Here is a 27,044-nt window from a genome sequence, read left to right as displayed (position 1 = left end):
AAGGTAAAATGGTAAAGGTAAAGGACCCCTGGATGCTTCAGTCCAGTCAAAGGTGACTATGGGGTGTGGCGTTCATCTCCGTTTTCAGGCTGAGAGAGACGGCATTTGTTCACAGACAGCTTTCCGGGTCATGTGGCCAGCATGACTAAACTGCTTCTGTCGCAACAAAACACCATGATGAGTGCCAGAGCGCATGGAAACGCCATTTGCCTTCCCGCTGCAGCGGTACCTATTTATCTACTTGTACTGGTGTGCTTTCAAACTACTAGGTTGGCAGGAGCTGGGAAAAAGCAATGGGAGCTCACTCCATCGCGGGGATTCAAACCGCCAACCTTCTGACTGGCAAGCTGAAGAGGCTCAGTGGTTTAGACCACAGCGCCACCTGCTCCCTAGTACACACACACACACACACACATACACACACACACACACACACAGGTGTAGGTACCACTTTCCTAAGTTTTGATCGTTCCTATGTTGGTGCACACTGGGTACTGGGACTGGTGATACAATTGGTCAGACGAATCCCTGATCTGGACCCATCGGTGTTGCGTCCTTTGCCAGCACCCAGCACACTTCTGTGCTAGGGTTACCAGATGAGAGTCCCCGGTTTTGCAAAGCTGTCCCTGGACAAATTCTGTCCCCGGAATGTCCCCAGATTTGCAAATCTGTCCCCGGGAAATGTGGCAGCGGCAGCCTCAGCAACCCAGAGCCAGCCTGGTAGCACAGTTGGCTCTGGCTGGCTTCAGGAGCTGCTCGCTGCCACTGCCACTGCCAAAGGGGAACCGGGGATTTCCGGTGGTGCAGATCTCCTGCCCCCTTCCCCCTTTGTTTTGACAGATCGGGGGAGGCTCAGGAGTTGCGGGTGGGCAGCCGTTGCCCAGGAAGGATGCAAGGCAAGTGATTTCTCTGTCAGGCAAGGTGCAAAGCCCTTCAGTCAATACAAAGGGAGAAGCGGGCAGGAGATTGGCGGAGGCTCAGGCGTCATGGGTGGGCAGCACGCATTTGCCCAGTTTTTTCAAAAACTCTGCGCATTTATGTTTCACAGGGTGCGAAAGAAGGGCTTTGCACCTTTCTACGATATGCATGTGTGCTTGGACCCAGGGTCTTTTGCCTCACCTTCCTGTTGCTAAAGGTAAAGGTAAAGGGACCGCTGACCATTAGGTCCAGTCATGGCCAACTCTGGGGTTGCGGCGCTCATTTCGCTTTATTGGCTGAGGGAGCCGGCATACAGCTTCCGGTTCATGTGGCCAGCATGACTAAGCCGCTTCTGGCGAACCAGAGCAGCGCACGGAAACGCCGTTTACCTTTCCGACGGAGCAGTACCTATTTATCTACTTGCACTTTGACGTGCTTTTGAACTGCTAGGTTGGCAGGAGCAGGGACCGAGCAACGGGAGCACACCCCCTCATGGGGATTCGAACCTCCAACCTTCTGGTAGGCAAGTCCTAGGCTCTGTGGTTTAACCCACAGCGCCACCCGCATCTCATCCTGTTGCTACTCAGCTTCAAAAAAAGAAAAAAGTGTCCCCAGATTCATTGAAAAAAATCTGGTAACCATAGTCTGTATGCCAGGGTGGGATCAGGGGTGTGGTGTGGAGCGTGAACAAAACCCACCGCACCAGCCTAGCCCTCGCAACCAATGCTGTCATGTGGGTGCAGGGCACTGAGGGTTCACAAAGCCACATTGCGCCGCATGCCCACCTACCCACACAGGGGGCAGCATGGCCAGCTGGCAGGGCCCTTGGTGGGCACACTCACACCCCAACACTGGCTGGGCAGCTGTTCAGCGAGGGAGCTGGGAGGGCAGCAGCAATACCAGGCCAGGCTCTGGGGCCCAGAGACCCCCAGTGGCAGGCAGGGTGGGATCCTTGCATGCAGGTGCCTGCTTCAAGTGCCCTCAAAATCATGCGCCTGGGGCTACAGCCCCCCTGGACTCCCCCACCCCACACCCCTGCCTGGACCTTGTATAGAAATAAATGAGCTTTCCACCCCATGAATGTGTTTATCAGTTGTAGTGGTTTATGAGCTGCTATAGATGGGGGAAGTTTGTTGAATCCTGAGTGTAGGCAGAGCCCAAGCTGACATAGCTCACCTAGAGCACGGAGAAGCTATGGCAAAAAGAAGTGAAAATTGACACTTTGTCCAAACATGATTTCTTGTGCTTTCAACTGAGGGGTGCAAGGAAACTCATCATCACCTTTCTACTACCTTCCAGATTCATCAGAACCGGAGACAAGCGCTATTCATCAGCAACCAGACTGGCACTTCTCAGCTTTGGTTTCCTGGCTACACCCCGTGCTGCTGAACTAAGTTAACCAAGTTGAAATCTAATTCCAGCATATGTAGGTCCCACTATCCCCCCGCTAATTATGAGAAATTCAGTTATCCAAACTTAAGGAATTGTGCCCAAATCTCGCTATACGCACTGAGGATTCAGATACCCAAACAGCTGTCCGTGCTTTGCTGAACAGTGGCAGCCATTTTTGGGCAGAAACCATGGAGACTGGGAGTGGGAAGAGAGAGCAGGAGTGCAAGAGAGATCACGGATTAGAAATGTGCCCATAGGAAATAATGGAAATCATCAGCTTGCTATGCAAACGCTTGCTCAATGGACCATTTCTTGGAAATGTATCGTGTCTGGAAAGCAGAACCTGTGTGTAATAGCATAGGTCAGGAACAATAACATCCCAAAAATGTACATCTTTGGAAGTCCTGACAACATTAGGTCTGTCATGTAGTTTGACATTTCGTAGGTGATTTAAAAATCGCTAATCACCAGGGGGGTGGCAAGCTTGATCAGGGCTAAGGTGAAGATGAGGGTTTTTAAAAAATCTGTTGTCCCCATCTCTACACAACTGGAAACAGAGGGCTCGTGCCCCCTTTTTACAATGGGAAAACTAATAATAATAATAATAATAATAATAATAATAATAATAATAATAATAATAATAATAATAATTTATACCCTGCCCATCTGGCTGGGTTTCCCCAGCCACTCTGGGTGGCTCCCAACAGAATATTATTATTAATAATAAAGCAATAAAACATCAGACATCAAAAACTTCCCTAAACGGGGCTGCTTTCAGATGTCTTCTGAAAGTCAGATAGTTGTTTATTTCCTTGACATCTGATGGGAGGGCGTTCCACAGGGTGAGCGCCACTACTGAGAAGGCCCCCTGTCTGTGAATTTAAGCATTCACACCTGGATATAAATTCTCCCTTCTACAAAAACCTTTGGTGCAAGTTGTTGTTCGGATAATATGGTCTGTTAATCTATAATGTTTGTTTCTCTAAAATGTAGGGGTGGGGCACATGTGAACTAAAATTCCAAACTTAAACCTGAACCTGGATGCTGAGTTCAATTTTTCTCCTTGAATGGTCAAAAGGTTAGCAAATTTTGTAGATTTGTAGAGTTTTCCTTTGACTCTTAATGCTGCTCTGATAGCAGATTCTTCCATACTGGTTGCAGTCTCTTCCATAGACGATGCAGTACATGAACTGAAATGTTCTCTTCTCAACTGTTGTTGTCTTTAAGTAACTTTTCCCCTTCTAATTACTTCCACCAATTATGGTAATATGCAGGGATGGAGATCTAAAAAGAGATTGTGAAGGAAAAGTATCAAGTCTTGTTTATCCAAAAAAGCTGGAGAAACGTAACAGAATATGTACCTCTCACCCTGACGAAAGACAGCGCAAGGCTACACCCATCATTCCAAAGAGAGCCCCCCAATTAATGTGACAACCCCTGCAAACGATGCAGGGATTCAGCCAACCTTGTACAGAAAAGGTCAGCTGTTTAAAATTATATGCACTTCTCTTTTGCTTTCCAAAATTAAATGGCTTTAGGAGCACCAGCAAAGCGGGAAGGGAGTGCTCGTTTCCTGTAAGGTGGGGGGATTTTAGCAGACTGGAAAGACCTGTTCCATCCCTGTAATGCTGACAGCCTAAATATAAATACTGGAGATAAAATTTAAAAGCAAGCAAGCAGAACTGATAGGGTAGCATAGCAAAGAGGAAGAAAAGCAAGAAAAGCAGAATTCTGCCCCAGTCTGGATTATGGTCACAGAAGTCAGTGCGCATGTTTTCCTGGATTTGTATAATCTATTCTGCAAGACGCAGCGGAGACTGCCATTTCTTTAAGAAATAGGGTTTGTTTTACACATATTTACACCTTCAATGAAGGGAGCACAGAACATTATGGGCCAAAGGTGTCCTTCCTGGCTACTCTCATAACTTCAGCAAGTTTGGGTCTAAAGTCTTCTCCAACCAGCGCCACATGGCATTCTTCCTGCTTCTCCTTCTGAGAAAATCCATTGCCAGGAAACTCCTCCCCTTCTGCCCCCTTGCCCCCTTCTCCCTCTCCCTCTTCCGAGACTGGTTTCAAAAGGTGACAATTTCACTGTAACCTACATCATCACTCAACATAACCTTGGCAGAATCCCAAGGATTTCCCTGTGATGAGCCATCAACACCTTTTGTCAGTGGCGTAGCGTGGGGGGTGCCAGGGGTGCCGGCCGCACCGGGCGCAACATCTTGGGGGGGGCGCGAGTCCAGAGGGAAGGGACAAGTTCCTTCCTCCGCCAGGCTCCCCACCGCCACCGCCAGCCTTGCGCCCTAGCGCGCGCACGCGCCCCGCCACCGCTGCGGCTGTGCTCCACTCACTGCTCACAGGAGGAGCAGCCGCTGCAGCAACGCCGACACCACCACCGACGCCTGGCCGGGCACGGGCAGCCTCCGCACCCCGATGCCGCCCCATCCCCTCGGCCCAGCCACAGGCGGCGGCTGCTTCTGCCGACTGGGAGGGAGGAGAGCTCTGAGGGGCCTCGCCGCGCCCTGCACTCCCCAAAACCCTCCGAGAGGAAGCCGGCGGGTGGGCGAGGGTCTCCCGGCAGAAGGGGGCGCCGCTGGCTCTGGCTCTCAGCGCAAGTCTCAGCCGTGGGGAGGGGGGCGAGGACAGAGCACGGCTGGAAGCCCCCGGACACGGCCGGGAGGAGGAGAGGCGCTCGCCAAGCCTGGATCTGGAGCTCCACCTACAGCCCAAGGAGAGGAGGGGGCGGGGAGGCGCCCAAGGGGAGGGGGCTTCGGCTGCCTCGGCCCGCGGGGGCTCCGCAAATAATAAATTTAATAAATTCCTGCTGAGCCTTTGGGAGGGGTCCTTGGCTCCTTCGCTCGCCCCCAGCCCCAGTGGCGTAGCATGGGGGGCGGGGGCGCAACATCTGGGGGGGGGCGCTCACACTCGAGTGCTAAAATCCACGGGTTAGGGGGCGCAAATTACTTGCCTTGCCCCGGGTGCTGACAACCCACGCTACGCCACTGCCTTTTGTCATGCTTAGCAACCTCTATCTCAGGTGTGGCTCTGGCCTGTATTTTCCACTTCACCCTTCCAAAAATCAGCTAAATTCCACCCCTCTGCTAATTTCTAACATTCACTAACTCTCACAGTTACGGATGCCCTTACACACACACACACACACACCCAACTCTGTTACCCCCAGATCTGTAACAGTTTATTTTGTTTTGATATTTTGCTGGAAATAGATGTTGAGATCAAAGCCAGATAACAGATCTCAGAATGGAAGTCTGCCTACAGATAGATATCAGGCTGTTTCGCAATCCTAACACGGACTGGATAACCTCAATATGTGGTTAAGATGGCCTCCTCTTGATAAATCTGCAGGGAGGTTAAAAGGTAAGAAAACGGGATTTGTTGCCTCAAAGTGGGGAGTGAACACAGTAGCTCTTAGAAGAACTAGTCACATCCTCAGGGAAGATCAGCCTCCAGTTTAGGCTTTTGAAATTACTTTATTCTCATTGTAATTGCAGAGACATCACCTTGCCAACAAAGGTCCGTATCGTTAAAGCTATGGTTTTCCCAGTAGTGATGTATGGAAGTGAGAGCTGGACCATAAAGAAGGCTGATCGCCGAAGAATGGATGCTTTTGAATTCTGGTGCTGGAGGAGACTCTGGAGAGTCCCATGGACTGCAGGAAGATCAAACCTCTCCATTCTTAAGGAAATCAGCCCTGAGTGCTCACTGGAAGGACAGGTCATGAAGCTGAGGCTCTAATACTTTGGCCACCTCATGAGAAGAGAAGACTCCCTGGAAAAGACCCTGATGTTGGGAAAGATGGAGGGCACAAGGAGAAGGGGATGACAGAGGATGAGGTGGTTGGACAGTGTTCTTGAAGCTACCAGCATGAGTCTGACCAAACTGCGGGAGGCAGTGAAAGAGAGGAGTGGCTTGCATGCTCTGGTCCATGGGGTCATGAAGAGTCGGACACGACTAAATGACTAAACAACAACAATACCCGCTTTCATCATCGTGATATAACATCTATTGGTGTCCCCCCAAGGTGTTAGTACAGAGACTGTTTTTGTTTCCATGGCAAATGATCTCCACCAGGACTTCTGGGCTCATGGCAATCTTAACAGACTGCCTTCCTGAGCGGAAGTCACTGCTTTGGTTCTGCTCCTTCCTCCAGAGCAGGTTTGAGATGGTGGTGCTAGGAGCTTGTTGCACCTTCCATAGCATACAAAGCAGGGCACGACATACTGTTTTATTTGGTGTAGCTACTGGCAAAATAATATTACATCAAATCACTCAAAAATTGGCCGACGTCTCTCCTGTGAGACTGATGGAAGAATGACTGGAACTCACTGTAAATAAATACAAGATGGGAAACATTTAGAACTCAGGGGTGCCCTGTTGAGAGGGCCTATCCATCAATCCGCTTGGTCTTCATAGGGCCATAATTTTCCCATCATGCATTCTTTCAGAGACCTACCATCACAGCATCTCTGCATGCATTGCCACTCAACCCTCCATGTTATTGCTCTGGTAGATTTTCTTTCTTATTTCTGCGCTGCCTTCTACAAAGACAAGTATCAGGCTACACAGATATCTTCTTGACAAAGGGGGTTGGGGGACAAGATATACCTTTCTTGATCTTTCTCGTTAGAACCTTGGCAACAAGCATTTGCCAACTGCTAGAGAACTGACTCATTAATTTTTCTGCTCTTGCGCTCACCTTCCCACGTTCAGATTTTTCTCTTTTTCTAATCCAGCCACCAGCTATCCTAATAGCGCCTGGAATGTGACACGGCTCGCTGCGTAGGCGAGAGACAGATGGTACCTTTTATCCTTGAACAAATACCATGCAAAATAAAATAGAAAATGCGAGGGGTTTTATTTTTAATGCAAAAGCATTCCTTATAGCAATTCTCTCCTGAACGCCTCCCTGTCTGTCTTGCCTTTGTTCCTCTCTCCATCTTTCTTTTGAGTGATGATGATGATGTCTTTGGTTATGCCAGCTGAAAGTGTGACCCGGTATCTTATCAAATCAAGTCATGCTTCTGTTGTGAGAGATTTTGACCCAGCTGGATCTGTTTTCTCTGGGCAGGGGAGACCGGGGGAGGGGGGGACGGGACACCACAACTTCTTCTGTGTTTACTGAGGAAGCAGCAATCTTTACCAAACAGCCATGACCCACCGACAGAAACAAATTAACAAACACTGGCAACCCAGTTTGCATGTGCCAATGAATTTTCCATGTAAACTGGGCCATCGTCCATAAAGCTACATGAATCAGATAGCAAATCATATTAGTACCACAAGGCCTATTACATCAATCTCGTAACCCAAATTACAGAGCCGATCTGCATTATTACTCCCAACTTTCAATACAAACACAGCCGAAAGCTCATTAAGCCAAACCTTGTTTATCCAGTTCTCTTTGGACTCTGGATTCACTCTGTGCCTCTCATGCAAATATAACCCTCTGTAAATAAGTATCCCCCCATTTAGCTGAACCTCTGTGAATCCAAATATTTGAAACGAGCGCCCAGACAATTGAATGGATGAAGTTGTGCTGCATTTGATGCAATGGAAGGGTGCCATCTGATTGGAAATAATTAAACAGGCAGCATATGAAGCCACTGAAATTCCAGGGTAGTGACAAATTGAGTCCTACTCTGCTTACACAAAATGCGATCCTGTTGGTGTTGAAAGTCCTTGTAATTTATTGTCGTAAGTTGGAGAGGAGGTAGGCTGTATGCCTGAGAGCCTTCTAATTCCTAGATCCAGCAAGGGTTAAAATGTAATGGAGGACTCAGTTGTTGGAATAGCTGCATCAGCTTCTTGGTAATGGCCCCCAAACATGGGCCATAAAGGTAACAAATGTTTAATTTCTGTTAGAATCCAAGGCTGTAGCTTTGGGAGAAGTCCACTCACCTTTTATCCCGTGAGTGGCATTGTAGCCAGTCAGCCAAGCCTCAACAGTTTCCCGGCGTAGGGGTGGGTGTACGCTGCCTTCACCCCACACCACGGCCAGCCACATAATCTGTGCTGGGGACAGCCCCAGCCAATCTGCTGCCAGGGTGAGTGTGGCCATGAGCAATTTAATCGCAATGTGGCCAGTTGGCACCCTCTTCTTGCCTCTTCTTCGGATCACCCTACTCACCCACCCTCTTTTCCTGCTTTGCTCTGATATGACCTTGCTATGGTCATTGTTGATCTCCATGTTGTCGGGGCTGGGTAGGATTTTTTTCCACTTGGCAAATTGGCACCAGCCATTGGGTTTTCGCCTACCTAGTAGCAATCATCACAACTTTTGTGAGGTTAAGCATTAGGTAAGCCTTTGCTTGGTTGGAGGGGAGGTTGTTGCCTTTGCCTGCCCCTCCTCAGTAAGGGTATCCTGTTAAAGGGATCTGGGATGTGAATGCTGTCTGAAGACTGGGAGTAGGCTAGGGCCATGTCACAGCCCCTACAGGGACCCCTCGGGCTGCCACTATCAGTGGTTTACCCTTCTGTGGACTCCCTGCAGATGGGCAGGAGTCAAGATATAGCCTGGCTTCACCACAATACCTAAGCCAGGCACCCCCAACCTGCGCCCCTCCAGATGTTTTGGCCTACAACTCCCATGATCCCTAGCTAACAGGACCAGTGGTCAGGGATGATGGGAATTGTAGTCCAAAACATCTGGAGGGTTGAAGGTTGGGGTGCCTAACCTAAGCCAAACTGCTCATATCTGTAACCAATAAAGTTGTGGCCTATTTGAACCCATAAACCAAAATACTCCTTGTCAGTGTGTTTTATTGCTCTCCTAGGAACTTTGTGGCTCAGGTGCCTTGGCACACAAGCAAGACCTTCTTGGGGTGTCAATTAGGCCTGAGTGATGTACACATTTGACTAAATTTCTTCAAGTAATGATGTTTAATCTCCAGTCAGGAAGTATGTAAATTTAGAGGGGCCTGTTGTAATGCTCTCTATGTGGGCCTCCCCTTGGGGTTGATTTGGGCAATGTAGCCGGTACAGAAGGCTGAAGCCAGGTTGTTGAGAAGAGTGCTTGGACACACACATATTATTACACTTGTACTGAAGGAACTGCACTGGCTGACAGTCGGCTACCAGGCCATGTTCAAGGTCTTTTTGTTAACATATGAAGCCTTGAACAACTTGGGACCAGGTTACCTTAAGGATCACCTGCCTTAGGGTCAGTTAGATCTGAGGAAATTCTCCTCATGGTATTGCACCCTACAGAGTAGTGTTATGAGTTTGGAAGAGGGGTCGAGTTGAATGCCTGGGCCTCCTTCTAATTCCTGGAATTGCCAAACTAGCTCCCTGGTGAGGTGACAGCCTAGGCAATGGGCCAATAAGAGAACAAAAGAAGGGGCTGCGTGTGAGATAGGAAATTTGTGGGCTCCCTCCCTTAACTCATGGGTAGTTATGAGTTGAGAGCAGAGAGTTGAAGCGATGTGAGCTGGAAGCAAAGCAAAAGGCTGGGAAGCCAGAGAGACGCAGAGCAATGTTTAATTTCTATTTGAATCCAAGGCTGTGGCTCAGAGGGAAGGAAGGCTTATTGGGGTGTTAATGGTGTGCACCCCTCCATTGTGGGCTCAGGTTGTATATATGTGTAAATAAACCACAGTCTCTGCTGTACCTCATTCCAAAGGAAACAGAAACCTTGGGGAAATGCTTGGAACCCCAGGAATCTTGCACCACTTGGGGTGGCATGCAACAATGTCACAGGGCAGTGACCCCAAAATTGGCATTTTCTACCATTGTCCCATTGCAGAGACATCATCTTGCCAACAAAGGTCCGTATAGTCAAAGCTATGGTTTTCCCAGTAGAGATGTATGGAAGTGAGAGCTGGACCATAAAGAAGGCTGATCGCCGAAGAATTGATGCTTTTGAATTATGGTGCTGAAGGAGACTCTTGAGAGTCCCAGGGACTGCAAGAAGATCAAACCTATCCATTCTGAAGGAAATCAGCCCTGAGTGCTCACTGGAAGGACAGATCGTTAAGCTGAGGCTCCAATACTTTGGCTACCTCATGAGAAGAGAAGACTCCCTGGAAAAGACCCTGATGTTGGGAAAGATGGAGGGCACAAGGATAAGGGCACGACAGAGGATGAGATGGTTAGACAGTGTTCTCGAAGCTACCAGCCTGAGTTTGACCAAACTGTGGGAGGCAGTGGAAGACAGGAGTGCCTGGCGTGCTCTGGTCCATGGGGTCACGAAGAGTTGGACACAACTAAACGACTAAACAACAACAACAACCATTGCCCCTCTCCTGTGGAATGTCCTTCCCTCTGACATATATACAAAGCAACAACCATCAGTTGCTTCACACGTATTGGGAAGACTGGCCTTTTTGCCCAGGCTTCCCCTGTCCCATAAGACTGGGCCCTGTTTGAATTTCTGTTTTACATGCTTTTGTGTGTTTCTACACAATGGAACTTCCATTGTCGAATGCTTTAGAAGTTGAACATTTTGGCTTTCAAACACCGACAACCCAGAAGTGAATGCTTCCATTTTCAAACATGCCTTGGAAGTTGAACGGCTTCCTGGGTGTGTTTCTCCATTTTTTCTGTGGATACTCCCAACCGGCAATTGCAACTCAGTTGTCGAAGTTTCAGGATTCGAATGGTTTTCCAGAATGGATTAAATTTGACAACCGAGGTTCCACTGTATTGCTGTTTTACAGGTTTTAGGTTGTGCTTTTGTTTTAATGATATATTATTTGTTTGCCAGACAGTACACACCTTAGAGATTTTTTTGAAATATTCAGCAGTATATCAACACTTTTAAATGAATAAATAAAGGGAAAGTATTTCACGCAAGGGCCCACAACAATATACGGTTGCCAGTGAGCGTTATGCAGTTATTTCCAATAATGTCTGCTGTCAAACCCTTAACAGCTGTGAGCTGAGGTTTTCTTTCATACACCGTTCAGCAAGATGATGTTCCAGAGTTATAAAAATGATAGCCAAAAAAACCTCACCTGAGTTTTGCCACTGCACCTTGAACAGCAGTATGTCATGCCAAAAATTTAACAGGTGTCACTTTCCCCATCACTTTTTCTCCACATCAGGTGCATGGGAGAGCTTTGCCTGTGAAATTTCTGCATGGAAGTTACCTGTTAAAGGCACAGAGGCAGTAAGAAGTGGCAACGCGAGTTGCACACCTGATAGTCCAGCAACCAAGACCCATTTGTTGAAATGAGTGAAGGTGGATGAGAGAGTAGTAAAGGACAACAACTTATTAAAACCACACTTCAGTTTGGTTCAATGTCTGCTCATGAGGCAGCAGGACAGATGATGTGTGACAGAGGCTGAGTTCTTGCGATTCTGTGGTGTTTCAGCAAATACAAATTTTATACAGAAGGCTCGACGGTGACAGCTGAGGGGGAAATATGAGTTGTCCTCTCTGCAAGTGATGATTGGCAGCACCTTAAACTCGAGGACTAAAGTGTTGCAGATATTAATATTGCACTGTTTGAAGCAACTGGAAGCATAAGAACTGACTCCTTATGGAATGAATCATTGTCTAGACCCATAAAAATATTATTCAAACTTTTGCTGGCAGAACTCTTTAAAATAAAACAGAATACATCAAATGATATGTCCAAAGTATCCATACAGTGTCTTGTGCTGTCCAGGTGCAGCATGTTACAAAATATGAAATAATCAAAACAGACCTAGAAGCAGAGAGAGAGAGAGAGAGAGAGAGAGAATGCAGCCTGCATTCAAGCCTCCAGGAGAGCGTCTTTTAACATCTTCACTCCATTGAATTTGGGAGAAAAAACTCAAAGGCAACTCCCTTCAAAATGGAGATTTGCAACCCAATACCTTCATCACATGATCTAAGGTTACAACCCTCACGTGTTAGCTACCAGAGAAACAACAGTTAGTTAGTTAGTTAGTTAATTAGTTGTTAGTTAGCAAGAGCTCGAAGTGCTTTCCGTGCTTCCACTATAGCTCTATGGAAAACCCCCATGTTAAACTTTCTGCAATATAACTTTAGCCATTTTTCATTTCTGTGTTAATTAAACCATTATACTTAACATAAAGTTGGAGAAAATGTATTAAGGCTATAGTTTCTGAGGGTCTTGGAGTTGGTATGGCTTAGTGCCTTTAATGGCTACATGAGAGCCAGAAAGTCATATTACCCTGACATGGGACACAAAGCCTGACCCGAGTCAAATGGTGCAGTGTATTTGCTGAAGCTAAGCAGATCTGAGTCTGATCAAAATCCAGATGGGGGCCACCTGCCTTATTTGTGCTATGGAATAATAACATTATATACATGTACTGAATCAGCAGGTGCTTAGTGAGGAAAGCTTCTCCTGGGCTGGATCTAGACACATTTAAAAAAAAAAAAGTTTCAGGAAAACCCATTGTAAACCTCATAATGGGAAATCACATTGCCAAAAAACAGAACTCTACAGCGCCATCTGGTGTCACAGTGCTATAACGCATTTAAAACACTTTTTTTTTTTTACTGATGTAGCTGAGTCCCTGGTGATTTTCTGCCTCTCCATTGTTACCAGGCATGGTGAAACCTGTGGTTGTTGAGATGTCATTGGATCTCAGCTCCTACCAGCCCCAGCCAGAATGGCCAGTGAACAGGGATGATGGAAGTTGTAGAGTCAGGTTCCTCATCCCTGTGTTAAAGACAGATACCTCCTGTCCGTATGAAACACCATGGCAATCCTCTGAAAATGTAGACTTTCTTGGTGAAGCTCTTATATTCTTTCCAGTCTGTGTTAAAGCAGGAGGCACGTTCATTAACGATACTTTCCACAAAGACTTCTGTTTAGCTTGCTCATTATAATGATATTCTGAGAACTATTATTAACAGTTATCTACAAGCCCCTGCATATAGCAATGTGGGGTTGGGGCTGGAAGCCAAGGAATAACTGCTATTTTTATTTTATGTCAGAATTAATAGAAATTATAAATCTAGGTTCCTGAATTATTCAGCTTTTCCTCGCTCTTGCTCTCTAATGGACTAAAGACTGTCATTTATTGTCCTGTGTGAGAAAAGACGGGTGCAGCTTAATTCAGCTCTTTTATTTCCTTTCAGTTACTTTTTAAAAAAGAATAAACCACCCACGCTCCCTTGTTCTCTCATTCTCATTCTCCCTCTCTCACCCTCACACACACACACATGATGTTTTCATATTGTCCTAAAAGGAGGCAGAGTAGTCTTAAACATTCTAAAAGTAGGTGAGGTTCAGACTGGCAGACATATTTTTTAATGCAGATAAACACTGTGCTTTGTGAGTGACAGGCAGCAATCCACAGGTGAAGTGGTCCATGTCAAAAACCTTGGCCTCTCACGGTGGCAAGAGACACTCAAATTCAGTTTACTGGATGACTTCTGGAAATCAGAAGAGTCAGTTCATAAGCCTTCTGGAAGAGGAGGAGGAGGAGGAGGAAGAAGAAGAAGAAGAAGAAGAAGAAGAAGAAGAAGAAGAAGAAGAAGAAGAAGAAGAAGAAGAGTAGTAGTAGTAGTAGTAGTAGTAGTATGGATTTGATATCCTGCTTTATCACTACCCTAAGGAGTCTCAAAGCAGCTAACAATCTCCTTTCCCTTCCTCCCCCACAACAAACACTCTGTGAGGTGACAGGTGACAGGTGAGGTGTGTATCTGAAGAAGTGTGCTTGCACACGAAAGCTCATACCTAGAACTAACTTAGTTGGTCTTTAAGGTGCTACTGGAAGGAATTTTTTATTTTGTCTGTGAGGTGAGTGAGTCTGAGAAACTTCAGAGAAGTGTGACTAGCCCAAGGTCACCCAGCAGCTCCATGTGGAGGAGCAGGGAATCGAACCCAGTTCACCAGATTACAAGTCCACTACTCTTAACCACTACACCACACTGGGATGAAGTTTGTTCCATTGTTCCTTCTGTGTCTTAAGACCACTAATACTGCAAATGGGTCATTCAGATTTTGTAAACGGGGCACTGGCATTTTTCAAAACTTATTGAAATTTACTCACAAAGTGTAAATCCGGATTGGAGTCAATGGGAATAACAGCTGGATGTTGATGATGATGATGATGATGATGATGGTGATGATGATGATGATGATGATGATGATGATGATGATGATTTACCACCCTGCATCCGTAGATATCAGGGTGTTTCACAGCATAAAAATGACATCCAGTGGACCAATGCCATAATAAACATTCAGTGCCATAATAAACATTCATTGGAAATCACCCTTAAACTCTCAGTGTGCAACCCACATCCTACTGATGCTAGTGATGGCCAGGCTGCCAATTATTTTAAATGGAGCTGATTACACCTCGAGATATTCCCCTTTAAATTTCCTAACCCTATTCATACACACACCCCACTGCCACATTTATATTCTGTTCTGGAAAATTCCTCCCTACGTCGCCACCACCTAGGAAATCCGAGTTTCTGACACAAGAATTGCAGTCTTGAACCCAAAGGAGACAGGCAGTTGGCATTTCACACACATCTGTGTTATATATAGCCAACAGGTTTGACAAATACGTTTGACTTAGGAGGGGGATGTAAGACTAGCGGCCGGTAATGACACAATCCATTCCCCAGCCTCCAGATGAATTGTTTGCTCCAGTCTAATAGATAGCTGCCAAGAGTTCCCAGCCATGTTTTTGTGCTCTTTTAGCAATGACAGACAGACAGAAAGAAAGAAAGCACTTTACTGCCCACTCCACTCACCGCCATCTTTTCATTTCTTCTAAAAGGAGAAAACTAGCTTATACCTGTTTCCCACCCACTCCTTTGGGTAACTTCTGCCAGTTTCACCTGCTAATAAGAAGCCTGGCACTTACTAAACCCTCACAATTCATCTTCTCCATGCCTTCTCCATGGCAGGCTGGCAATCAAAACACCACCCATGCGGCCATTTACAGTTCAAAGTACCAACTGGATTCATTGGCAAGCAAGGTTGCCAATGTGATAAAATTTATTTCGCCAATGTGATAAAATTTATTTCGCTCATATTGTTGTGCGAACCCCAGTCTCTGTGGTGGTGAGAGGCTCCAGGATTCCAGCGCTGACCCAGGGTTCCATTTCCTTGCAAAGAAGGTCAATGGAGACTAGTGTGTTCAGGATGTATGGCTTTGTTCACACATGTATGCAACTTGAGCATAGGATGGAGGCGCTCGCAGCGCCACACTCCAGCAAACCTTGCTTCCCAATTTGGTTTCCAAGGAAGAAGCTTTGGCTCCAGCACAGAGCAACACATATCTCTGTCTCCGGCTTCCAGCATTAGTCACAACTCACCACACAGCCTCTCTTGGCCTGCTGTTGGATGAGAGCTACATACTCTCCAACATTTCTCTGATGAAAATAGGGATGTCCTATTCCATCATCATCATCATCATCATCATCATCATCATTATTATTATTATTATTATTATTCCCCGCCAATCTGACTGGGTTGCCCCTGACACTCTGGTTGGCTTTCAAGACACATAAAAACATAATAAAACAATAAACTTTAAAAACTTCCCTATTATAGGGCTCACTTCATGTGTCTTCTAAAGATTGTACAGTCATACCTTGGAAGTCGAACGGAATCTGTTCCGGAAGTCCGTTCGACTTCCAAAACGTTTGAAAACCAAATTGCAGTTTCTGTTTGGCTGCAGGAAGCTCCCTGTCAGACGTTCGGGTTCCAAAAGAACGTTCACAAACCAGAACAATTACTTCCGGGTTTGCCGCGTTTGGAACCAAAACGTCCAAGTTCCAGGGCATTCAACAACCAAGGTATGACTGTATAGTTACTTATCCCCTTGGCTCGGGGGTCACATAACTCCATACCCTCCAACATTTCTCTAGTGAAAATAGGGAGGTCCTAAGGAAAAGTGTGACATTCCAGGATCAAATGAGAAACCAGAACAGCTTCTGTAAATCCGGGACTGTCCCTTGGAGGGTCTGGAGCTAATATATACTAAAGTTGAATCCTGATAAGCAAAAGGCACTGGGGGTGGGTGGTTCCCGAGACCAGAAACTGGGAAATTCACCTGTTGTAGATGGGGTTGACATCAGTCTGAAAGCATAGGTGTGTGATCTAGGGTGCTCCCAGAAGCACAAGTTACCTGAGTGGCAAGGAACATCTATTGCTAGCTTTGGCAGGAAGCCAGCTTACATCCACTCTGGACAGAGAATAGATACTGTGACCTGTGCATTGGTAACCTCACAATTAGATTGCTATAACATGCTGTTTCTTGGAATACCCTTATTCAGAAGCTGCAGCTAGCGCAGAAAGCTAGATTGCTCAATGGGGCACATATAAGACCCGCTGAAAATTCAGTCTTCTGCACACGGCTATTAAAAGTTCAGGAGCCCTGTCTTCTTTTGCATCTGGCCACCCTAGGTACAAAATCAGCCAGTGCCAAATTGGGTACCCTTATCTGGTGCTTAGAGGCCTAGGTGTTATGTCCCCCTAAATGCAATCTCTGTGGGTGGCTGCAGCTTTCGCTTTTGAAAATGTTATCTGCTCATCTTAACCAGGCTGAATCATGTTGTACAATTTTGTATTGCAATGCAAACATTTTTTAAAGGGCAGAATGAAAATGGAGCAGGCGCGAGCGATGCTCAGCGGTCGACTCCGCAGCATTGTATTAGGTCAAGGCTATCTGGCTAAAGCGATGGATTTGCTCAGTCAAGTGCAGGAGTTAGCATTGCTTTGTTACCGGGCGGAAGGGCTGCTTCTTTATCTTCCTCTATTTTTAGTCAAATAACCTGGAAGGAAACGCAGCTTTTGGGTTTAGACGCTCACATCCCTGCCAGCGCTTTCATGGGAGTGGAACGCTTTGGCAACGACACCGAATGCAGAATTAACGTTTTGCTAGTGCTGTGGCGAAGTCCTGAAAACCGTGCACATTCACACATAATTTAGCGCCATTATCGTGCCATTTAGGGTGAGCTCACAGATCTTTAGGGCTGCCAATGGCACTCCAGAGTTCCCTCTCTTTTTCCGCACAGTTAAAACCAACAAAGCAGGAAAGGGAGTAAGATGCAGCAATGGGGCAGCAAAGACAGAGGGACTCTTGCATCCTTATCAGAGGGAGCAGATAAGGCTGGGGACCTGCCAGATCCAGGCTCAGAGGTTATTTTTGACTTTAAAGTCATTTATGAAACAGTGACTGCAGGGGCATAAGAGCCCACTGCTGTTGCTAAGTGTTCAGGGGGCGGGTATATGTTTACCGGGGGGGGAATGCAAGGTGGTAGCCAAGGTAGGGAGGCAGCTCTGTCAGCACCATGCAGATGTATGGCTCACAGCATGGCCAGGAATTGTGGGAATTGTCATCCAACCCACGTGGAGGACCACAGGTTCCAAATCTCTTCTCTAACACGGCCTAAGGGAGCCATGTCCAGTAATTTCAGCAGGTAGAACTTTATTGGATACAACCCATCAGAGAGGTCTCAGCATTAGATTATTGAGGGGGGGGTCAGGGTTCAAGTAGTGGCGTAGCATCAGTCGCTGCCACGTGTTACATGAGCACACTGGGCAGGGGGTGCCTGACCAGCCCTTGCCACTGACACCACCAGAATGACCCCACTCCCACTAGGGCAGGCATGCCCAATAGGTCAACCCTCCCACCAAAAAGCTCAACAACTGTGGTCTGTTGTTGTTGTTTAGTCGTGTCCTACTCTTCGTGACCCCATGGACCAGAGCACGCCAGGCACTCCTATCTTCTACTGCCTCCCGCAGTTTGGTCAAACTCATGCTGGTAGCTTCAACAACACTGTCCAACCATCTCGTCCTCTGTCGTCCCCTTCTCCTTGCGCCCTCCATCTTTCCCAGCATCAGGGTCTTTTCCAGGGAGTCGTCTCTTCTCATGAGGTGGCCAAAATATTGGAGTCTCAGCTTCAGGATCCGTCCTTCCAGTGAGCACTCAGGGCTGATTTCCTTCAGAATGGATAGGACTGATCTTCTTGCAGTCCATGGGACTCTCAAGAGTCTCCTCCAGCACCAGAATTCAAAAGCATCCATTCTTCGGCGATCAGCCTTCTTTATGGTCCAGCTCTCACTTCCATACATCACTACTGGGAAAACCATAGCTTTAACTATATGGACCTTTGTTGGCAAAGTGATGTCTCTGCTTTTTAAGATGCTGTCTAGGTTTGTCATTGCAACTGTGGTCTACCCTCCCCTAAAGAAAGCTCAACAACTTTGGTCAACCCTCCTCTAAGAAACGCTCAACAACTTTTTTGGACTAACCTCCCCTAAAAGAAGCTCAACAAGTTTGATCAGTCCTGCCCTTAAAAAAGCTCAACAGCTCCTGGCAATGACAATGGGGAGATCACAGCCGGTCTTTTTATACTGTGAGTAGATTGCAGTCTCTTGGGAGTTGGACATGCCTGCACTAGGGCAAAGTGGGGCCGCACTGAACCACCTGCCCAACTGTGCAGGGGGCAGCCTGGCCAGCCATCTGTGGGATGTAAAACTGCAGTCAAGTACAACAGTCCTACAGTGGACATGTTAGAGGATGTTTTGTACCACTCAGGGGAAGACTTCCTGTTTCCTCCTGAGCTGAGACAGACTTGAAGAGGGTGTGGTCTGTTGTGCTAACATGGAGGAGCACACGGCCTCCATGTTCTGATCAGTGTGTCTTCTCCATTTTGTATGTTGCTGTGTGTTTAGAGAAGTGACTGCTTAGTCGCAGTCACTTGGGACTAACTTCTTTATGGCATAGTTCTAGTTGTTATGTAACCTAAGCCTGCCTTCAGGGATAGGTCTGTGAACCTGAATGAATCGGTGACTAAACTACTTTTAAATTAACATTAATCAGATTCTTGTGTTTATTCTTTTTTTTAAAAAAAACAAATTTTATTGATTTTACAGAATTTTTATGAACAATACAAACAAATAAAAAGACAAACAAACATGTATAATTTCATATCCTTTTTTTCATAAACCTCACTTCTCGGACTCCCCCAAACCTCCCCTTTCTACATCCCAATTTCCAAAATTATTTCAGCAAATCCTAAACTTAATTTTATCAAATGTGTTCCTTCATTATTCTTTTCTTTAACTTAATCTTTTGTCCCTGTAATCTCCTTTTCTTTCTAAAAACCTCAACATTTTAGCATTCATCAATTTTGGAATATTTCTTAAGATAGATTTTGAATTTCTTCCAATCTTCTTCCGCCGTCTCTTTCCCCTGATCACGGATTCTGCCAGTCATTTCGGCCAATGTCATGTAGTCCATCACCTTCATCTGCCATTCTTCCAGGGTGGGTAGATCTTGTGTCTTCCAATACTTTGCGATGAGTATTCTTGCTGCTGTCGTAGCATACATATGTGTTTATTCTTTTTCAGAGGGATTAGAAGGAATGAACCTTTAATAGTAAGGCTCAGATGAGTCAGCAACAAGCTGATCGCTGCGAAATTTAAAAAGGGGGATGTTTGGAACTCTGCTAGAATATGGAACTTGCTAGCGCAAGTTAGGAAGGATGTCATTAAATAATATATCCTCTCCTGCCTCCCTAATCATCCCCACATCATTGCGGCCCTTGGTGGGCACAGAGGAGCACTGGGCCAGGCCACACTGGGAGTGCCTGTGGGGGGCACCTAGTTCCCGTCCCCTTGAAAATTTGTGCCTGGGACACAATTTTTTTAAATTTACTGCATGCTGTACACTAAAAGAGAATTATATGAAAATGATGTATCAGTGGTATTTGACCCCTACTAAATTAGCAAAAATGTATAGGACAAGCACAAATATCTGCTGGAAATGTAAAGAAAAAGAAGGTACCTTTTATCATATGTGGTGGACTTGTAAGGTAATTGTCAGGGAACTGACATCGGAGCTAGAGGCGGAGGGAAGGCTCTCAAATGATGCTGGAGAAGGACCCAGCAGGGAGAGAGGCAGCTCAGCAGATGGGGAAGGAAATCAGCGCAACACCAGGGATAAAGGGGGGCAGATGGGGGAATCAGCGAGAGGGCTCCAGGACTCTTCACCGGACACCAGCGGGGAGAGCACGGGTCCTCTGCTACCCACGCCCTCCCTGCGCAGAAGACTTCCGCGCAGGGAGAGTAGGAGGAGACTTAGCGTTAAACAACTTTTATGCTGGAAAAGGTTTAAGAAACGCCCACTGACGGATTCTGCTAGCGACTGAGGAAGCCACAAAGTGAAGGGCTGTCCAGACAGAAAGGTTTAACCAGGCAACATAGCCAGGAGAGGCGGCAACTTACACACGAGCAACCCATACTCATTACAGTAATAAAATCTTTCTAGGAGATGATATATAATGAAATGAAAAATATGCTTAAAATAGTTTTTGTCAAGAAACCAGAAGCGTTTTTATTAGAAATTACAGGTACCGACATACCAAAGGAGCAGAAAAGACTTTTTATGTATGGAACAACAGCCACCTGGGTGCTATTAGATGATGGACTATGCAGAGATGGCAAAATTGACTGGAAACCTCAGAACCAAGACGACAAAAACTTTATAAAAGAATGAGGGGGAAATTATAAGTTGCTTAGGAGACCCTGTAAGCAGATGGAAACAAAGGCAGGATCTTGATTTCACTTGTAGTGTAAAAATTACAATGGATAATATGGTCTGATATTTAAAAAACTGGAGTGTGGATGAATATACAGTAGTAGATGTTCAAAATGAGACCTCATGGAGGGGATGAGGGGAAGTCTTGAGATTCAGAGAATCTCTTTATATAGATATACGGTACTTTTTATTCTTTGTTTATTTGTATTTTGTATCTGTAAAAACCAATAAAAATGAGAGAGAGAGAGAGAGAGAGAGAGAGAGAGAGAGAGAGAGAGAGAGATTTAAAAAAATGTGACTGGGGCCATGGCCACCCTGCACCCCCATGCTATGCCCATGCTTTCAAGGCCTGAATTTCCTAGCCAGCAAGGTGGGGGCTCTGTTTGCTCAAAACCTCTGAAGGGTACCTGATGCTACAATGAATGGAAGTGAAAAGAATAAAACCTTCAGAGGAAAGATCCAGCTGGAAATCGCCTCTATAGACCAATGGTAGCTTAAAATTCCAGATGTTGTTTTTTTCAGAAGGGGAAACTTTAATGAACTGAGCTGAATTTAGTCAGCTGTAACAACAGAGTCCTTGCTTCCTCCCCTGTTTGCCTGCCTTTCCCCTGTTATGCAAAAGTTCTATTTATGTGCAGCTTTCAAGGTCGATTTAAAGTCAGGCTTAGGAAGATATCACGCAATGCTGCCTTCCCCAAAAATCTTCTTTCTGCCTGGAAGCCTCCTGACAAAATGTCTGAAAAGAGGCTCGGCTGGCAGACTCGGCTAGCCTCGAGTCCTGGTCGAAAGCCGGAGCGCAAAGCTACAAAGATTAGTTCCTAGGAGAACTCTCCGGGATGATTCAGCTCGCCTAGAGAGACAAAAGGATTAAGCCATTCGAGGTAACACATCGCTAAGGTAGATTGTAAAAATGGTCAGGAGTTTAATTCCTGTAGGCTGGCGGAGGACGCCAAGATAGGATTCCAACTGACAAAATAATGGCGTGCAGGATCCCAGGGGCAGATCTGAGGAGAATGAAAAGAATGCCGTCCATTCATTCTGAAGTGTGGGTATCAAGTAGCTTGGGCAGTGGTATTTTCCCACATATTCAGCTCATATTCACTGAGAGCCAGTGTGGTGTAGTGGTTAAGGGCGGTAGACTCGTAATCTGGTGAACCGGGTTCGATTCCCTGCTCCTCCACATGCAGCTGCCGGGTGACCTTGGGCCAGTCACACTTCTCTGAAGTCTCTCAGCCCCACTCACCTCACAGAGTGTTTGTTGTGGGGGAGGAAGGGGAAGGAGATTGTTAGCTGCTTTGAGACTCCTTCGGGTAGAGATAAAGCGGGATATCAAATCCAAACTCTTCTCTCTTCTTAACACGCACCAAGGGTAGCCTCTGCGATACCTTCCAGTTTGCTAAGAGTGTTGAGAGTTGCTGGGAGATCTTCATTCCCCCCACAGAACTACAATTCTCGAGAGCGGCTGGGCAGCCTTCTTCCCCAGGACCGCTGGAAATTGTAGCTCTAGCAGGGAAATGGGGGCCTCCTAACCTAAACATTAGGAAGAACTTCCTGACAGTAAGAGCTGTTCGACAGTGGAATTTGCTGCCAAGGAGTGTGGTGGAGTCTCCTTCTTTGGAGGTCTTTAAGCAGAGGCTTGACAACCATATGTCAGGAGTGCTCTGAGGGTGTTTCCTGCTTGGCAGGGGGTTGGACTCGATGGCCCTTGTGGTCTCTTCCAACTCTAGGATTCTATGATTTTAACTTTCGGCACCCTTAGCAAACTGCAGTTCCCAGAATCCTTTGGGGAAGCCACAACTGTTTAAAGTGGCATCATAGTGCTTCCCCCCCCCCTTTACATTTTCAGCAGGTATTTGCATTCTATGGAACAAGTACGAATACCTGCTGGAAATGTAAAGAAAAAGAAGGTACAGTGGTACCTCAGGTTAAGTACTTAATTCGTTCTGGAGGTCCGTACTTAACCAGAAACTGTTCTTAACCTGAAGCGCCACTTTAGCTAACGGGGCCTCCTGCTGCTGCCGCGCTGCCGGAACACAATTTCTGTTCTCATCCTGAAGCAAGGTTCTTAACCCAAGGTAATATTTCTGGATTAATGGAGTCTGTAACCTGAAGCGTATGTAACCTGAAGTGTATGTAACCCGAGGTACCACTGTACCTTTTATCATATGTGGTGGACGTGTAAGGTAATAAAAACTTTCTGGGAGATTATATATAATGAATGGGGGGATGTTTAAAATAACCTTTGTTTAAAAAAAAAAACAGAAACATTTTTATTAGGAATTATAGGTACTAGCAACCCAAAGGAGCAAAATAAACTTTTTATGTACGGGACAATAGTAGTAGCCGCTCGGATGCTACTAGCCCAGAGATGGAAAGAAGATAAAGTCCCTACCAGAGAGGAAGGGCAAACTAAGCTGATGGACTACGCAGAAATGGCAAAGCTGACAGGAAAACTCAGGAACCAAGAGGACAAAAACTTTTTAAAAGATTAGGAAAAATTTGTAACTTATCTAGGAGACTACGGCAAGCAGATGGAAATACTAGCAGGATTTGAAACCCATTTGTAATGTAACAAATTCTGTGTACAATATGGATGGATATAAAATATAGAATATGGAATAATATGCAGTTGTAAATGTGGACAATAGGACCCATGGAGGGGGTGGCTGGTAATCTCTGTATAAAGGTAAAGGGGACCCCTGCCTGTTAGGTCTAGTTGTGGCTGACTCTGGGGTTGCGGCGCTCATCTTGCTTTATTGGCCGAGGAAGCCAGTGTACAGTTTCCAGGTCATGTGGCCAGCATGACTAAGCCGCTTCTGGCGAACCAGAGCAGCGCACGGAAATGCCGTTTACTTCCTGCTGGAGCAGTACCTATTTATCTACTTGCACTTTGATGTGATTTCGAACTGCTAGGATGGCAGGAGCAGGGACTGAGCAACGGGAGCTCACCCCGTCACGGGGATTCGAACCGCCGACCTTCTGATTGGCAAGTCCTGGGCTCTGTGGTTTAACCCACAGCGCCACCCACGTCCCACTAATCTCTGTATAGGGATATGTATTTGGAATGCTATAAATTCATATTTGTAAAACCAAATAAATATGATTTTTTTAAAAGAAGATGTGCCTGCCTTCTGGGGTAACACTACCAGCCCCACTCCAAGACCAGCCCTGTTCTGTGTTCCTGGGCACTCGCTACCCCCCAGAACTGCCATTGCAGGGCAAAACTGCTCACCTTCCCATGCTTCCTTTTCAGCCACACACAAACACACACCCAGGAAAGGAAGAGATCGCAACAGGAAGTTTGATAATAAAGGCTGTGGCGGTTTTAGGCAGCAATTTAAAGTGCATTACTGTGACAAGGGAGATTAAGTCATTATCCTGTTACTCTTTAAATATCTGTTTGTAAGGCTATTGTCTTATGGCTGGAAATAGATGTTTTATTTGTCACCCCTCTGTCCCAAATGGGTGCTTAACGCCTTTCCGGTTTCAACTGATCAAGACGGCAAACGTGAAAACCGCAAAATGCTCTTGTTGCTGTTGAACATATGAGGATGACACAGCTGACAAAGGACAGCTGAGCCGCCGGGAGCAAGGAGAGGGATTTCTGTGTCATGGCTAGCAGGCTAGTGACAAGGCTGCCTTCCATTTCAAACAGGAGGAAGGGGGACTGTCACCAGAAAGGCAGGCTGATGCAAAGCCAAGCCAACACTGAGCAGGTGGACCTCTGCATGCTGACAAGCAAGACAAGAGATCTGGTAGCGGCTTAGTCCTCCTAGTTCAAGAGGCAAGACTTGGATTGAGAAATTAGCCCGAACACTGGGCTTTATAAAATAAACCTCATTGCCTTACCCACTCTGTGTAAATCGTTAATGTTGCCAGTGGAAGTTCTCTCCCAGATCCGGCCTCTTGTGTGTAGAAAACAAATTCTCATAACGAAAAATAAGATTTAAAGCTTTACTTGCACAAACTTGGTTTAAAGGTAAAGGTAAAGGGATCCCTGACCATTAGGTCCAGTCGTGGCCGACTCTGGGGTTGCGGCGCTCATCTCGCTTTATTGGCCGAGGGAGCCGGCATACAGCTTCCGGGTCATGTGGCCAGCATGACTAAGCCGCTTCTGGTGAACCAGAGTAGCGCACGGAAACGCCGTTTACCTTCCCGCCAGAGCGGTACCTATTTCTCTACTTGCACTTTGATGTGCTTTCAAACTGCTAGGTTGGCAGGAGCAGGGATCAAGCAATGGGAGCTCACTCTGTCACAGGGATTCGAACTGCTGACCTTCTGATCAGCAAGTCCTAGGCTCTGTGGTTTAACCCACAGCGCCACCCGCGTCCCTAAACTTGGTTTAAACATTACAAAAACAATAAACGATGCCTTGTCTCAGCTACACATTTCTATTCTTACATCTACTCATCCCAGTAAAAGGCTCAAGAACGTATCTTTGCCCAAAACCAATTTTTTCAGCTTAAAAATCAAAAGAACTCTGTCTCCCTCTTCTTCCAGCTTGCTACATCTTGGTGAACGCCCAGGGAGATCTCTGCGTGCTTGCAAAACAAACCTGTGGCTCAGAGTAGTGTGGGCTATTTCATTAACGTAAGTAAACTCTCTGAAAGCCTGTGATTCAGTCGCAAAAACTTAGCTTACCCCACCTTTGCAATGGAAAAATACTAGCCTTTGTACATTTGTTCAAATACCCCATATCACTCAACTGTCCCGATTTGAGCGGCACATCACTGATTCACAGAAGCTGCCTTCTTCTCTTTGAATTCTGGAATGTTCCACTTCCACCTCCTCACCTTCGCTGCCTCTTCCTGGGTGGCTGGGACATCCTCCGCCTTGGACACCCCCGCACAGCCGGAAGTGGGCGCAGCACATCTGGAAGTAGACACATCGCTTCTGCCAACGAAGAGGAATAGGCCTTAAGAAGGCTATGAGAAGACCTACTGATGAAGCCAACCACCACCGAGGCAGCAGAGGACAGACAGCGGAGGTTGTCAGGAGCTCGTCCTACACTCGAGTAGGACCCTGGCAGAGACACATACCCGACTGGCATGTTCCTTCCCTCCTGGTCAATCGTTTGGGAGTTTCAAAAGCTTTCTTCTGCCTAAACATCACAGCAACCAATGCCAACAGACACTGGCACACTTAGGGATCCACAGAGTCTTCTCAGCTCGCATGACAGACCTCAGCAACTCAGCATTTTGGCTAATCTACTTTATTTACATATTAACACACACGGAGCACTGCAACATGGCTCCCTCTCTCTCTAGCATCAGACAGCAAAGAGCACAGCTTTGAGTGGGTGGGAGAAAGAGCAAGGAATTTGGGCGGGTGGGGGGTCTAGAAAGAGCCTGTGCTCCCTGATTGGCTGGGATAGCCTATGTGACTAATCCAGGAAGGGGAAGGATGCAATTCTGGAGGAGCTGCGCTGGTGCAGGAGTTGCAGCCAAGAAGAGAAAGAACAGAGGAACGGGTGAAAAAGTGATTTAGTTTCACAATAAAGAATTTTTACAATATTCAAATTGTCAAATTCAATATTCAAATATTGAGGTTCTATATTTGGCCCAAAAAGCAAAACTAGAAAATATTCGGTGTAGTCCTAAAACTTCCTATTGCCTAGCAGAATACCGAGGGGTTGGTATTCATAAGAGGTACCACTTTCTAGTCAAGCATTGCAATACGTATTAATTTTTTCCATGGTAATTCAAGTTAATTCAGTGTGTTTATTTCTCCCTCTAGTGGCTAAGTTGTGCAAAAGTATTCAGTAGCCCCACAACCCTTGAGGCTACCTAGGCTTTTAACTTAGAACAATGTTCTTTGATGCCATTTCAGTTCCCTCTTCACCAAGCAGTGGGACACTCAAGACAGGAGTCTTTTCCTTCAGGGAAGAAAGCAGGATTTGCCTACTGTCAGGGCTGCCACTCAGTCCCAGCTCACATAGGACCACGTTAGCCAGCGTTCAGGTTAAAAGAGTCTTTATTGGATTACAGGTTCCATTTCCAAACTGCAAAGTGCAGCCCTACTTCTTCTAGGTCAGATCGGCGAAGACCCGTCTGAGTCTCCGCCTCTAGCACACCAGCTTAATACCCTAGCCTTGCTCCACCTCCTGCGCCTTTCCTTCCGTCTCTGGGTCCTTCTGCCCCCCGGGGTCTCTTCTTTCCTACTCTCTTCTGACGCGGACCCCCCTGACCCTTCCGCCTCCTTGCGGCGGGCTTTGGGACCTGGTTCACTCTCTGGGCTGCTTA

At 46.4% G+C, this 27,044-nt stretch overlaps 1 long non-coding RNA gene across 1 annotated transcript; it reads left to right on the top strand.

The window, feature by feature from the left end:
- The first annotated feature begins 15,982 nt into the window (after positions 1–15,982).
- On the top strand, positions 15,983–26,706 carry LOC308577047. Its single transcript, XR_014003383.1, has 3 exons — positions 15,983–16,051; positions 25,303–25,392; positions 26,632–26,706. It is a non-coding gene; the product is annotated as an uncharacterized lncRNA (long non-coding RNA).
- Positions 26,707–27,044: the final 338 nt, after the last annotated feature.

Source organism: Podarcis bocagei (genome assembly GCF_964188305.1).
Source record: "Podarcis bocagei genome assembly, chromosome: 17".
Taxonomy (NCBI): domain Eukaryota; kingdom Metazoa; phylum Chordata; class Lepidosauria; order Squamata; family Lacertidae; genus Podarcis; species Podarcis bocagei.
Note: the sequence above shows the minus strand (reverse complement) of the source record. Positions and strands in the feature narration are given on the sequence as shown.